This window comes from Helicoverpa zea, chromosome 5 (genome assembly GCF_022581195.2).
Source record: "Helicoverpa zea isolate HzStark_Cry1AcR chromosome 5, ilHelZeax1.1, whole genome shotgun sequence".
In the NCBI taxonomy this organism is placed as follows: Eukaryota; Metazoa; Arthropoda; class Insecta; order Lepidoptera; family Noctuidae; genus Helicoverpa; species Helicoverpa zea.
In genome coordinates, this window is record NC_061456.1 from 4,881,913 (window position 1) to 4,894,290 (window position 12,378).

At 32.5% G+C, this 12,378-nt stretch overlaps 1 protein-coding gene across 1 annotated transcript in view; it reads left to right on the top strand.

The window, feature by feature from the left end:
- The first annotated feature begins 505 nt into the window (after positions 1-505).
- The window catches only part of LOC124630602, a 36,559-nt gene continuing 24,686 nt past the window's right edge, over positions 506-12,378 (top strand). Inside the window, exon 1 of the mRNA XM_047164566.1 lies at positions 506-656. The gene's annotated coding sequence lies outside the window, so the exon portion shown is untranslated. The remainder of the gene's footprint in view (positions 657-12,378) is intronic.

Below are 12,378 nucleotides of genomic sequence, written 5' to 3' on the forward strand. Positions count from 1 at the left end.
ACTCATTCAGTTATGAAATGGAAAGAAGGCAACAAAATTGTCCTTAGCTTTCATTTACCTGAAAACTCGCAAGTATGGCATATAATTGAATTCAGGTATCCCGAAAGATGGATTTAAATGGTATTTGTATGTCCCATTAACTTATGCAACTATTTTACTAGCCTTCCTAAAGCTCTCACGTATATTTTAAGCCCTTTCAACACGTTTATGGCCACAAAAGGTCGTAAAACGAATTTATTACAAAAACTTTCGTCACTGAAATCCCAATAAAACTGCACGGCTATTGAGCGATAGCGAAATTCACGATATGCATGATAAATTTCATATGCAATTGAATCAATAAGGATGAATCGATGATTGTTTCGAAAAAAAACAATGCGTATATTGTTAAAAAAATGATGTAAACTTGAGTATTTGAGAAGGTATTTAGCGGCAGTTTTTTGTCGTACATGTACTCAGTTTATCCGTGGTAGCTATCGGTTATCAGGCGAGGCTCGGAGTCGCGCGCGCGCAATCCAACAGTTGATGTTCGCGCGTCGAAAGGAAGACACATCCGCTAGCCGCCTAGTGCCCCTGTGTGACTTGTGATCGAAATACATCGCGTGGTGATTACTGATCTAACTCTAACGTGAAAGCCGGTCAAATATTTTGAAAGGGTGCGTGTGTTTTGTTATTTTTCCATTCAATATTATGGTGGTTTGTCCATATCTGGTACCTATGGTAGAGGCCTTGGAGTACGTATACTTAGTTTTAATGCATGCCAGTTTTAAGCTGAAACTCGAACATCTGCAGCGAGGATTACCATTTTAGTACGCGCCTACGTACGACAATTCATGTCCATAATCCGATTTTAATAGTACTTGCATCTGTTTTAAGTTGTAAACGATATGTTATTGTTTCATTCGTGCGGAGTTAATACTTTTATACTCTCTTGAACCGTCTTGCTGTGACATCTTAATATCGCATTCCAGCCTAAGCCGAAGTTTTTGTGAAAAATAAAAGAAAAACCATTTTTCGTTGACCAATTTTATTCAAAAATTATATAATTCACATTACGAGAGGGGTATAATAAGCTTTCTCTGTATAAGTATATAAAGACATAAAAACGAATGCAAAATCGTGGCCCGTGAAGAATATTTTATGCGAGACATCAGAATACTGTTATACATATCTACGTATGTGGTAACGCTATTAGAGGGGCACTGGACAATGTAATGTACGTACCAACAGAATTATAATACGAGTCAAATAAAGAAATTGTAATAACTCATACATATTTAAAACCTTTAGCAAGTAACTGCTCGTAATTTCATACTTCACGCAATATAAGTACACTTACAGAGTTTAACATTGAAGTGTATGGCAATTCTCGAAGGTGTCTAAGTATCATTGACCTTCATTACATTCAAGATACACCATAACTCCGCCGTGTAATCTTTAAACCTCATCGGATCGCGACTTTTTGCGCGAGAATGTCAATGCTCCACTCAATCGATTTATAGTAAAAAATAAAAAGGCGGCTCAAGGTTTTTCATATCAGAATTTGATTAGTTCAATCGAGAAAAAAAATCGAAATATATTTAATAATATAGTATGGAAGATGATTTTAAAATATGCATAATAATTTAGCATTTTTTATTGAGCGGCGTTTTGTTGATCAAAGGCAGGCAAAGGTCATGACCTCGCCAAACATTGCCATCTGCTTTTCTGATGGATCACGAAGACATTACGGTGGAAGTCACTAAGTACCTGTAATGACTTTGATATTATAATAAACACAATGTTTTGTGTGCATTAAAAAATAAGATACACGATTTTGCGAACTGATCTTTATTATGGAGAAGATCGCAAGAATCGATGATGGGGTATGGAAAAATGCTATTTAAAAAACGTAAAAACGAACAATGATAAACCCAAAAAAGTACCTAATATAGAAGCTGTGATAAAATTCCAAATTATATTCACATTTTCCATTTGTTTTTATATGGAAGCAATCATTCGCTTACTCCCCCGCAGCGATAAGTATTTCGGCAAGCCAGTCTCATTGTACGTAACATGAATATGATTTCAAGTCACTTTGATCTACAATTTTAATTGTTGAGTTATAATTATGTAAATTATTGCTAAGGCGGTACAAAAAAGTGAATAGCGTTGGCAAACAATGTTTGTGCAGTTACTTTTTTGGAGAGGACCAACTTTTTGTTCAAAATTCCACAAAAAATATTATAAACCTCTGTCTCATATGGACAGCATAAGATTACATGTGAATAGTTTTTTATTCAGAGGATTAAAATTCAATGCAAATTAATTCACTGTTGTTATTACAATGGGATAAGTCTGGTTTCTTAGAGCTAAATATTCATCATGAATTTAATTAGAAGGCAGACTGAGGAATTATTCTAAATTAATTGTAATAAGATACTGTAAATGCAATGTCATTGTCAAAGCAAATTAAGGCTGTAGAATCCTTTAAAGCGAATTATGCATGCCTTTAGCACGAGCCCTTAGTGTTAAGAGTTAAGACTATGGAAGATAAAACCTTAATTATACTCTTACTTTGTTATGTATATTTATTTAGGATGGTAAAACCAAAATTCACACCGCCTCAAGAGTGATTGTTTACAAAAATCACTCGAAATCGAAAAGTAGGTATGGCAGTTGAATGATATTTCTCAAAATGAGTCTATCAATTACTCATAAATTGGTAATTGAATGGCCTTATTCTTCATTAACTCTCTTTATAGAACAATAGTCATTAGTTCTTTATTGAATACGTTTAATTGTATTATTTACGCGACAACTGTATCGTTTTCTTTTATCCATTGTTTGCCTTATTTGTCACCCAGACTAAATATACAAAATTTTCGAAATCTAGGCTCACACACTGCACTTTTAAACTTAAACAAAATGAAAACGCCTTCCATAACACACCAAAAACGTTCTCCTAAATCTGATAAAAGCTATGCTGAAAACTTAATCAAAGTTGGTTCGGCTAATTGGGAGATAATCGCGTTCAAACATATAGGTACATACACACATACATACAGGTCTAGGTACCATGTGTTTGAAATTAATTGAGAGCCTATTTTTTGAAGTCAGTTATAAACTTTATTTATTTCAGCATTCAGAACAATGATTTATAGAAAAAATAATAAGAACCTTCGATAAAAACAAATATAACTTTTATAGAAGTGTTTACTTCTTGCTTATCAACTTCGTGCGTTACTGGCTTCCTCATTTCTTTCAATACGTTTTAATTCCATACAATGTGTGTTGTTTTTTCTGATTTTTACCTTCAATGCCTTTTCTTCATTAATCTTTATTTGTTTTGTTTGTATTCCATTTTATGATTGATTTATTGTTATGGATTGTTTGTCTGATTGCTTTTCAATGTTTTGGTTTTGTATTATTATTTAGAAACTGGCTCAGTACAGAAGCACTATTTTAAATTGGATTCAATCAATCAAAACTGTGCCTTAGGACAAAATAGACTTGAATCTTTAAATACAGACCTCAGTTTTTTTCCTAACTGATTTAATTACAGCTAAACTTTTAGCAGTGCACCATTTAATAATTTTTGATCTGTTATAAATATAATTATACAAACAGTATCTAGTACTAATAAACATGAAATAAATATCACTGACGTACAATTGCAGTGATTGATATTTGAATTATAGTGAAACCGTTATGTTCTGTAATTGCTACTCGAATTGAATTTAAACGTTCATTTGTTTTAGAACGGAACGTAATTTTTTACTCTCTACACTTTAATGAGCTGAAGAAACTATTAATTTGGTTTATTATGGGTACGGAGTGAAGAAAGATGAGCGGAGGTATCATAATGCAGGTAGGTCAGGCGCCTTCTTGTAGGTCAAATGCGTACGGTGGGCTTGACCAAACCGATCAATTACCCGTGAACTGAAGAGGCGTTCGTGTATTTTGAGACTATTTTCAACGACTTTCAGTATTACAAAAAATGACGTAAAATGTATAAGGTAAAAAGCAACTTATCCTCTGCTTTTTGGAGCGATAATGATGTCTTGAGAGATTTTCGGTTATGGCACCTCCGCTAGTCATTTTATTCTCTATGGTTACGAGCGTTCAAGTAGTTAAGCATCGTTGATCTTTCAGCAGGCTTTCCTTATAAAGGTGCAGCCGCTATGATTAATTCATAGCGAGTATTTACATATGCAATAGACGTATATCAATTGCACTACACTTCCTTATGTAGGAGAGATATTTTTCCAGAATATTATGTAAGCTGTTTAGTGGGCCGAATTTGTTGGTAAATCAGTGATTGATTCAAGTTTTTTTTAATGAATTATACTGTAAACTTCAGCATTATTTCATTAAGCTGATGTCTTGCCTAAGAAAGTTTATGAATCGAGACCAAGTTAGGTACTGTCATTCTTACCGTCAGTTGCAGGTCCATTTAAGTTTAAGCTTCATTAAATCTATTGCTGACTCTTTCTTTGTCATCAAGATAAAAAGTTTGAGCAATAGATTCAATTAAGCTTTAATTTTATGGGTGTTTCTATAACTGACGGTTAGAATCATCAAGAAAATTTACAGTAAAACCTAAATTACTTGTCGCTTATCAAATTACACCGGAGAAGGGCAATCAGATAAATTGAGCGTGACAGAGATTTTTCATAGTGTACAAAAAAGGTAATTTGGTTCAATTAATGAATGCCCCTTTGGTAGTAAAGACAGGCGCGTGGTCGACGACGCGAAGCGCCGCCGGACAGTCATGATATCATCAAATTACTGTTTAGTTTATACTGTAGACTTTTTTTTGGTGTTTAGGGTTCTGTGGGCCTCTTGAAATATTATATTTTTCTTATAATTATAGTTGGTTTTTGAAGCCATATTCGCTACTATTTATGCTTGCAAGATTTTAGCCGCTTGACTGGTTACAAGGTTTTCCTACTTCATATAAAGTTTGATAAAATTATTTGGCATAATGATATGTGGATAAGAAAATATTTATTTGTTAAGGCGTAGTGGTTTGATTTAGGTTCTGTGATTAATAAAATTAATCTAAGTACTTTTTTCCTAAATTCAGTTCGATGAAGTGAGGATACTGGTAAGTTTTGACGACAAACAATTAGTTGTTATTAGTAACTATTCTTATTAACTTGCTTAACTATAATCTAGCATAACACCTATGATATTTATAACGCAACATAAACAAATGAAACGCGGCCTCATTCATACCTCCTGGTTACTAGGTGTCTTACCACAGACATTCATCATCTAACTTCTAAATTTATCATCATTACGTACAATATATTTCGTGACCATTGTTTTAATTTCTCATCTCCTGAGCGTACGGTCACAAGTTCACTACCGGGTAGCGTTTTATTTTGTTCGTGACTGAGAAAATCAACAGAGTAATAAACAAGTAATAAAAAGGTATCTTCACGTGTAATCAAATTAATATAACATTTAGAACTTATAATATATCATTGGTTGTTTTGTTTTATAAATAGGTACCTACCTCCGTTTATTTCAGGGCTTTAAAGCCGCCATAATTTATTCATTTGATAATTATTATTATCGAATAAATTAGACATACATAAATTACAGGTTTTAGGAAAAGAAGACGTTTTTCTACTTTAAAATAAAACAACTTCATAAATATGTAGTAGTTATATATAAATAGGTTTTTAATGATCTAGAAATCTAGAACTATTAAAGTAAAATGTCACTGTCATTCATTATGTTTTTTTTTTAATATAAAACAGGTAATAATGCTACGGAACTTTTTAGAATTTATTCAAAGAGCGCGTGATTGAGTAGTTTCTTGTAGTTTGTAATATTTGCATCGCTTTACTTCGTTGTTTAATTAATAACTTATTCTATAAAAAATACTGACATTTGCTAACAACATACGAAATTGAATGGTAATAGAAGTAATGGTAATGGTAGTAGTTGCTACATCGTGGTCATGAACATTTATGGATGGTTATATTAAATTGTAGATGGAACCGTACACCTAAATAATTATGTTGGACTACTAAGTTCTTAACTTTACTACTGAGTAAAGAAATACATTAAAATTAACTAATTTGACAAACAATATGACCTTGATCTACAAATGGCAGCAAAAACTAGACCAGTAGGGTAAGTAAGATGGGTTTTATTTTCCACTGAAGGCTGCTTAAACAGGATTCATTTTTTTGTAAACAGCACAGTTTTATCAGAAATTCCGATAGGTAATAAATAGTTTAGACAATCGTGTGTACAGTTCAGAAAGTCAAAACAATGAGCGATAAGCAATCAATTGTTCTTAACTCGGTGATAAGCTCTCGCTATGTTATTGTTTAGTCGTTTTATCAGATCTTACCTAGTTTTTCTCTGCATATAGGTTTTTAGGTAATATATGACTGGCTTTTAATAGACTTATTTGGTGTTTTTCTTTGTTAAATATTTATACTTAATCTAACTTTCAGTCAACGTATTGTTGTAATTGATCAATAAAAATACCTGTTCATAAATATTACCAGCTCCAAGCTCCAATGTATAAATAAAGCTGCTATTTGTCATAAAAAGTAGCTCAAACACATAAATTTCAATTAAATCATTATTTATCACATTTTAAATCCGCAGCGGGTTTAAATATCACATCCATTTCTATCTGTCGATGTGCAATCCTTGTCATTACATATTCGTAATGAGCAGTTACTCAGCACACATAAATAGAAAGCTAATTATTTACATAATCCGTATATAAAAGTTAGGTTCACATACCTACGTACGTTTTTGGATTATATCATACATATTTAATGAAACATACTGGAGCATGTGAAATCTTTTAAAATGAGACATACGACAGACAAATATTCTGTCTATTTCAAGTACGTATTCATTAATTAACATTCATTTTAGGCGGAAATTCAACTCGTTCTGTTATGGACAAATTCAATTTGTTGATATAAATAAATTTGTGTGATAATTTGCTTATTTGTGGCGTTTATATTAAATAGACCATTTTGTAGGACGTCTGGCTAATTAACATTAGAAATTGAGTGTTAATGCATGAATTAATTTGTAAATATGGAAATAAATATGTTGAATATTATGCAAACTAAATTGGCCATGTGCTTACTGTAAAGTCAACGGTTAGCAAGGCAAGTGAAATGAAAGCCTGTAAAAAGCTGCAAAAATACTTAAGTTGAGTCCATCCGTGACCTCAATTGGTGTAACTCAGCTGAAACGTCGAGAAAAATAAAAAGATATCGTACCTTTATATACAGTTCCTATTATTTGTAAATAAATATATATGTTTCTTGAAAATCTTATTATATCAGTCAATTTTCATACACTAAACGTGAACGTATGTCAGGTTTAAATCAATACAATCGTAACTATTCTACTATTGTAGTAAAGGCAAAACAAGCATGCATTGTTATTATGACAAAGCAAACAATAATTTGTATTTAATTATCAATAGGAAAAATAGGTATTTCTTTTTTAAGACAATGACAGAAAACTGTTTTTCTTTTTCTGAAAAAGAAAGATTGGATCACTTTTCAATTGCCTTTAGTTTTTTTTGTATTGTACCTATTGTTATTCCTCTTATACCTATAGAACCCGTCAGTTTTCGTGTGTTTGTTTTAATTTTAACCAATGAAGTTAAAAAGTAAATTAATAGATCCAAATTATTGATAACAGGAATTTGTTTTTAAGGTTGAGACTGTTTAAAGTTTAAAGGTATTTCTCTAGATTGCGGAAGACGGTAAATGTTGTTTTTGTCGCAACTTGGGCTAGGCTTAAGTACTTCTGAATCAGTCTTTAAAAGATAGATGATTTGCTATTCAGCCTATTTAGGCGTGGTTCGCAGTAAGCCTTTAGGTGCTACTTTTTCTCACGTTTCCAACCACAATTACGAAATTCAACCTATCTTTTTGAAGTACTATTGATAATGTGACATCAAAACTTAGATTTTATATTTATTCAAAAAACGCGTAATTTATTAATTAGGCGTACCATACGACAAACCTTAATTGTTGCATGGCATTATTATCAAAAATATGTACGACACTTAATACTACATATTTGAGGCTTGCACTTCGCTTGACCCGCGTCGCTGACTATGCTTTGTCGGCAGTTACAACATCTATCGACATGCATAGGAGTAACTTGTTAGTATTTCAGCATAATGTATGTAGTATGTAGGTATTTTATTCTTAAGAAAATAAATTGACACATTGGTTTGATAGATAAATTAAAGATTTTGAGTATATTTGGAAAAATGTACCTTACTGTTAAGAATACACTAGATTTTCCCTTTGCCTTACACCTTTAATTTTTAAAGCCGATTATAAAGGCAAAGGCTTTTTATTTTTATTGTCAATTGTTAGGTGCACGATTCCATGGAATGGGTTTTATGGAGAAGAATCAACAAGAAACTCCGTAGACACTCTTTTCAAAACTGAAACTTTCAGTTTACTTAATTAATACTTTCAATGAACACCGACAAAACATCAAACAATGTTCTAAAGTATTTTGCACTGATTTTGTAAGAACTTATATGCCGATGACACGCTACCAATTATTTAGGTTAGAACGTATTAAATGATTTATGATTTCGATGCTTCCCTCTAATAACTGTTATTTTCCTGTCGGTGTCTATTACAACGCTAAGTACTTATAATTAGTTTTTCATTAATGTAACATTTCGAGGGCATCATTAATCCTGCAATATCGTACAAAATATATTTAGTTCAAATAAATGGACAGTTAATTTAAGGTATTTTAAATTATTTATTATTTAGGAAGTGTACCGATTAAGGTTTGATCTAGGATACAAACAGGATATCTTTGACAGTTAAATCTGTAAGATTAATTTTGATCGACATTCCTTAATTATATTCTAAATGTGCAATTACCATGTGACGCAAGTTCACCTTTCTGCAATTAATATAAAACATAATAAATGTGGCTGGTCAAAACGCCTAGGAATAAAAAAATCTCGAACTTGGAAAGTAGGTAGGTCCGACGTACTAAAGTAGGTATAGGTAGTATGAATAAAGCCTACGTTGACTGTATAACTGTACAAACACAAAGGTGTAATTAGTGTAGGTAATTACAGTTCAGCAAGTCAGTTGATTTGGCAATGATTTGTGATTACAATTCAATATCGATATTTTGATAACCGTGCATTCCATATCAGAACAAAACAGTTACCGTTTACTGTTTTCTTATATGAAAAATATCTAGTTTTCTAAGGAGTGCGCAAAGGGCAAACCAAAAACGGATATGTCACGTCGATTTGAGACAACACAATAAAGATTGGTAAGGCTATCTTAGATCTTGCTTACATAAAACATCCTGCTACGAAGAAGATAGTATTAACTTTCTAGTTTAAAGAGTAAGTTTGTTTACATCAAAACGGAATAAAATCCACCGAGTACTGAAAAGCCACCCAATTTTAAAGACAACTCAAACAAAATTCTGCCTCTGATACATGTTAAATTTCTGCGTCAGAAAGACTTCTAAAATATAAAATTAATTCTTTTTTGAATATTTCGAGTATAGATTATAATTACAAGAATTTAAGTGCTAACACAAACTACAAAAGAGTTTCTAAGTGCACAATTGATCTCACAAAACGTGTTGACATCAAATTGCACGTTCACCATTCATCACCGACAAGACATAGTACTTAACATTTCAACAATATATTCTAAGCCTTACAAGAGTGTAAGCGGCCCTTTGTCCCTTATATCTCATATCTGTCATCTACACAGCTGTTGGATAACTTCCTTCAACCATGTATGGTGTTGCTAGGAAAGCATTTCTCCATGTGTAAGTAGGACGAGCTTGTTAGCCACATATAGGATTTTCCTTTTGGTTAAAATGTCAGGGATAGTTGCTTAGATTTATGGGTAATGATGTCTCATGATTCAGTGTTTGTGTTAGATGTATTGGTTTTGATAGTGGTCTTAGTTAGGTTTTACTTACGTAAGTGAAGTGTCATTTTGAGGCATATCCACGATCGTCAATTGTTTTCTGCCCCTAAAATATACAGTCAGTAACATATCAATGTGATGTCAACAAATGTGTATGTCAACAAATCTACTTATGTATTAGCAAATAGCAAAGGTACAGTCACGACAAGAATGGGTAAGCAATTCTAATCAGCGGTGCCTATTACAATCTCATTCTCAAAAATATTAATTGCAAGAGTATAAAAATTAGCATTTGATTATTCAATGTAACTTGACCGTTTACGCCTATTAAATTAACGGCAGAAATCTGAGGCGCAGCTATTAGGGAGGTGTCGTAATAATCGTTCGTAATATTATATCGTAAAAGTATAATTGCGTTTCCTATTGTATTTTGATTAATAGCAGTAGCGTGGATATTAGATTCCGGAAGCTGAGATTCAACTTACTTTTAAGTGCGCGGTATAGTTATTTAAATGTCAGAATAAAATAAATCGCCCAGCCGTCAGATTCATTGTAAAGCACGCAGTTCAATAGCTCAGCATAATCCTTATTTTCAGTCAACTGAAATTGGTTAGGCCTTGCCCTTTCCCTTTTCATGCAAAAGCAAACAAAGTTAAGAATTACCAAAAAATATAATAGAAATAGATACAGAAACATGATACAATCTGTAAGAGCAAATCAATAATGTCATAAACGCCAACATCAAAATCAATTACAGGGGCTCAAGCAATTGAATATCGTTGTTGACAGCACAATTCATAGCCGTGTTAAGTTCACTTCACTACGTTATAACATATATGTCCAATATAATGAACGAAATGCATTTCAATTTTGCTCTATGGTCCGCACGTGTTGCTTCATCTAAGTGTAAGACTACACTCACTGCAAATTTTTAGTCGGCCGATTGTTTACTGATATGGCACAGTATGGTAGCATGCACACTACAGAGATCAGGTATTTAGCCGGTATCAGACCGACCGAAAACTTTGATTGGTATCAAGATCGCCATCCATCGGGTCAACTGGAAGCTGACTGTTTTGTCCGCAATGTGCGGGTAGTCTAAAGCTATGTACAGACTAATCATTCCTACTTCGTGTAGGTTATGCGTTCATATCGAACGTTAGTTGAGTTGAGTAGTTAGTTGAGTCCCTAGTCCACATAAATTTGTGTATGAATGTCGAAAATTGAGTACGCCTAACCGTCCGTCTATGCGTACATTAGATTGCTGATCTGTACGTATCTTAACACAGAATACGTGAGCTCTTACACCCAATTCGATTTCATCATAATCTCTTCCCGTGCGAACAAAATGTCTTTTTGATTTCACAATTCAATTTGATATGATTACTCATATTAGTATTACCTTTATCTCTGTCATCGGATATTTGTTAAATGCACGGAATTGACCTTCGTTCATACATTCTTTATTTCATAATTTGATACCTTTGATGCAAAGTATCGTGTGATGTAATTCTAATTGCATCTTAAGGTTGTTTTGATATTAAAAGTCTTTTTGGTCCACCTCTTAGGTGCTACACGTGTTTTTACTCATTTATACAAGACCTTCAAAATACTTTATTAATGAATGGCATAATTACTTATGTATTTATTATAATAGTGCCATTTGTATGTTTTGACTAATCCATAAGTTTGTTTACCTTTTAATTCTAGGTTCATTAATAATTTAAAAAACTGAACAACTTTATTAAAATACTTCGATTAAAAAAGTTACGATCAATAAAATTATCAGTGTCGAAAAATCGATTAAATTTAATTATCCTAAATGGTCATGAATTTCTTGTACTATCAATAAAATAGCGATACTAATGAAATTCCTTTATAAATCGATGCATTGGTCTACATTGACTAAATGGCTACTTCTTACGTAATTTGAACTTCAAACCAGTAATGATCGTAATAGGCCATCATAAACTAATGGGTTTTGACTGTAATAACATGTTTACAAATTTTCTGATACATGCACTAATGATAGTCTTGGTTTTAAACAGCTTGATTTATGATATCTTGTCTTTGCGATTGACTTCCGCATAATCGATATGGACTATTTGATTCGTACATTGGACATCTAATAATAGTTCTGAACTAATTTTCAGGAACTCAATAATTATTATCCTTCGTAATTGCATAGGTTTAATATTAGCTCTTTAATTTGTCCGTTGAGTTTGACGTATTTGATTTCCTGCTGCTGTGTTTATTTCAAGATTAAAATAAGCAGAAAATGTACACGTCTCATCTGATTAAGTATTAATGTACAAAATCAATATTCTTCTCCAAATTGGTTGTAATTTTCCGCTAATGACGGTCATTATGGCTCGTGATGCACGGTCGCTTGCAGTTAATGATGATGGCATTCCACCAATACCCTGCCTGATTGAATCTTCTTGACCTTACAACCTTC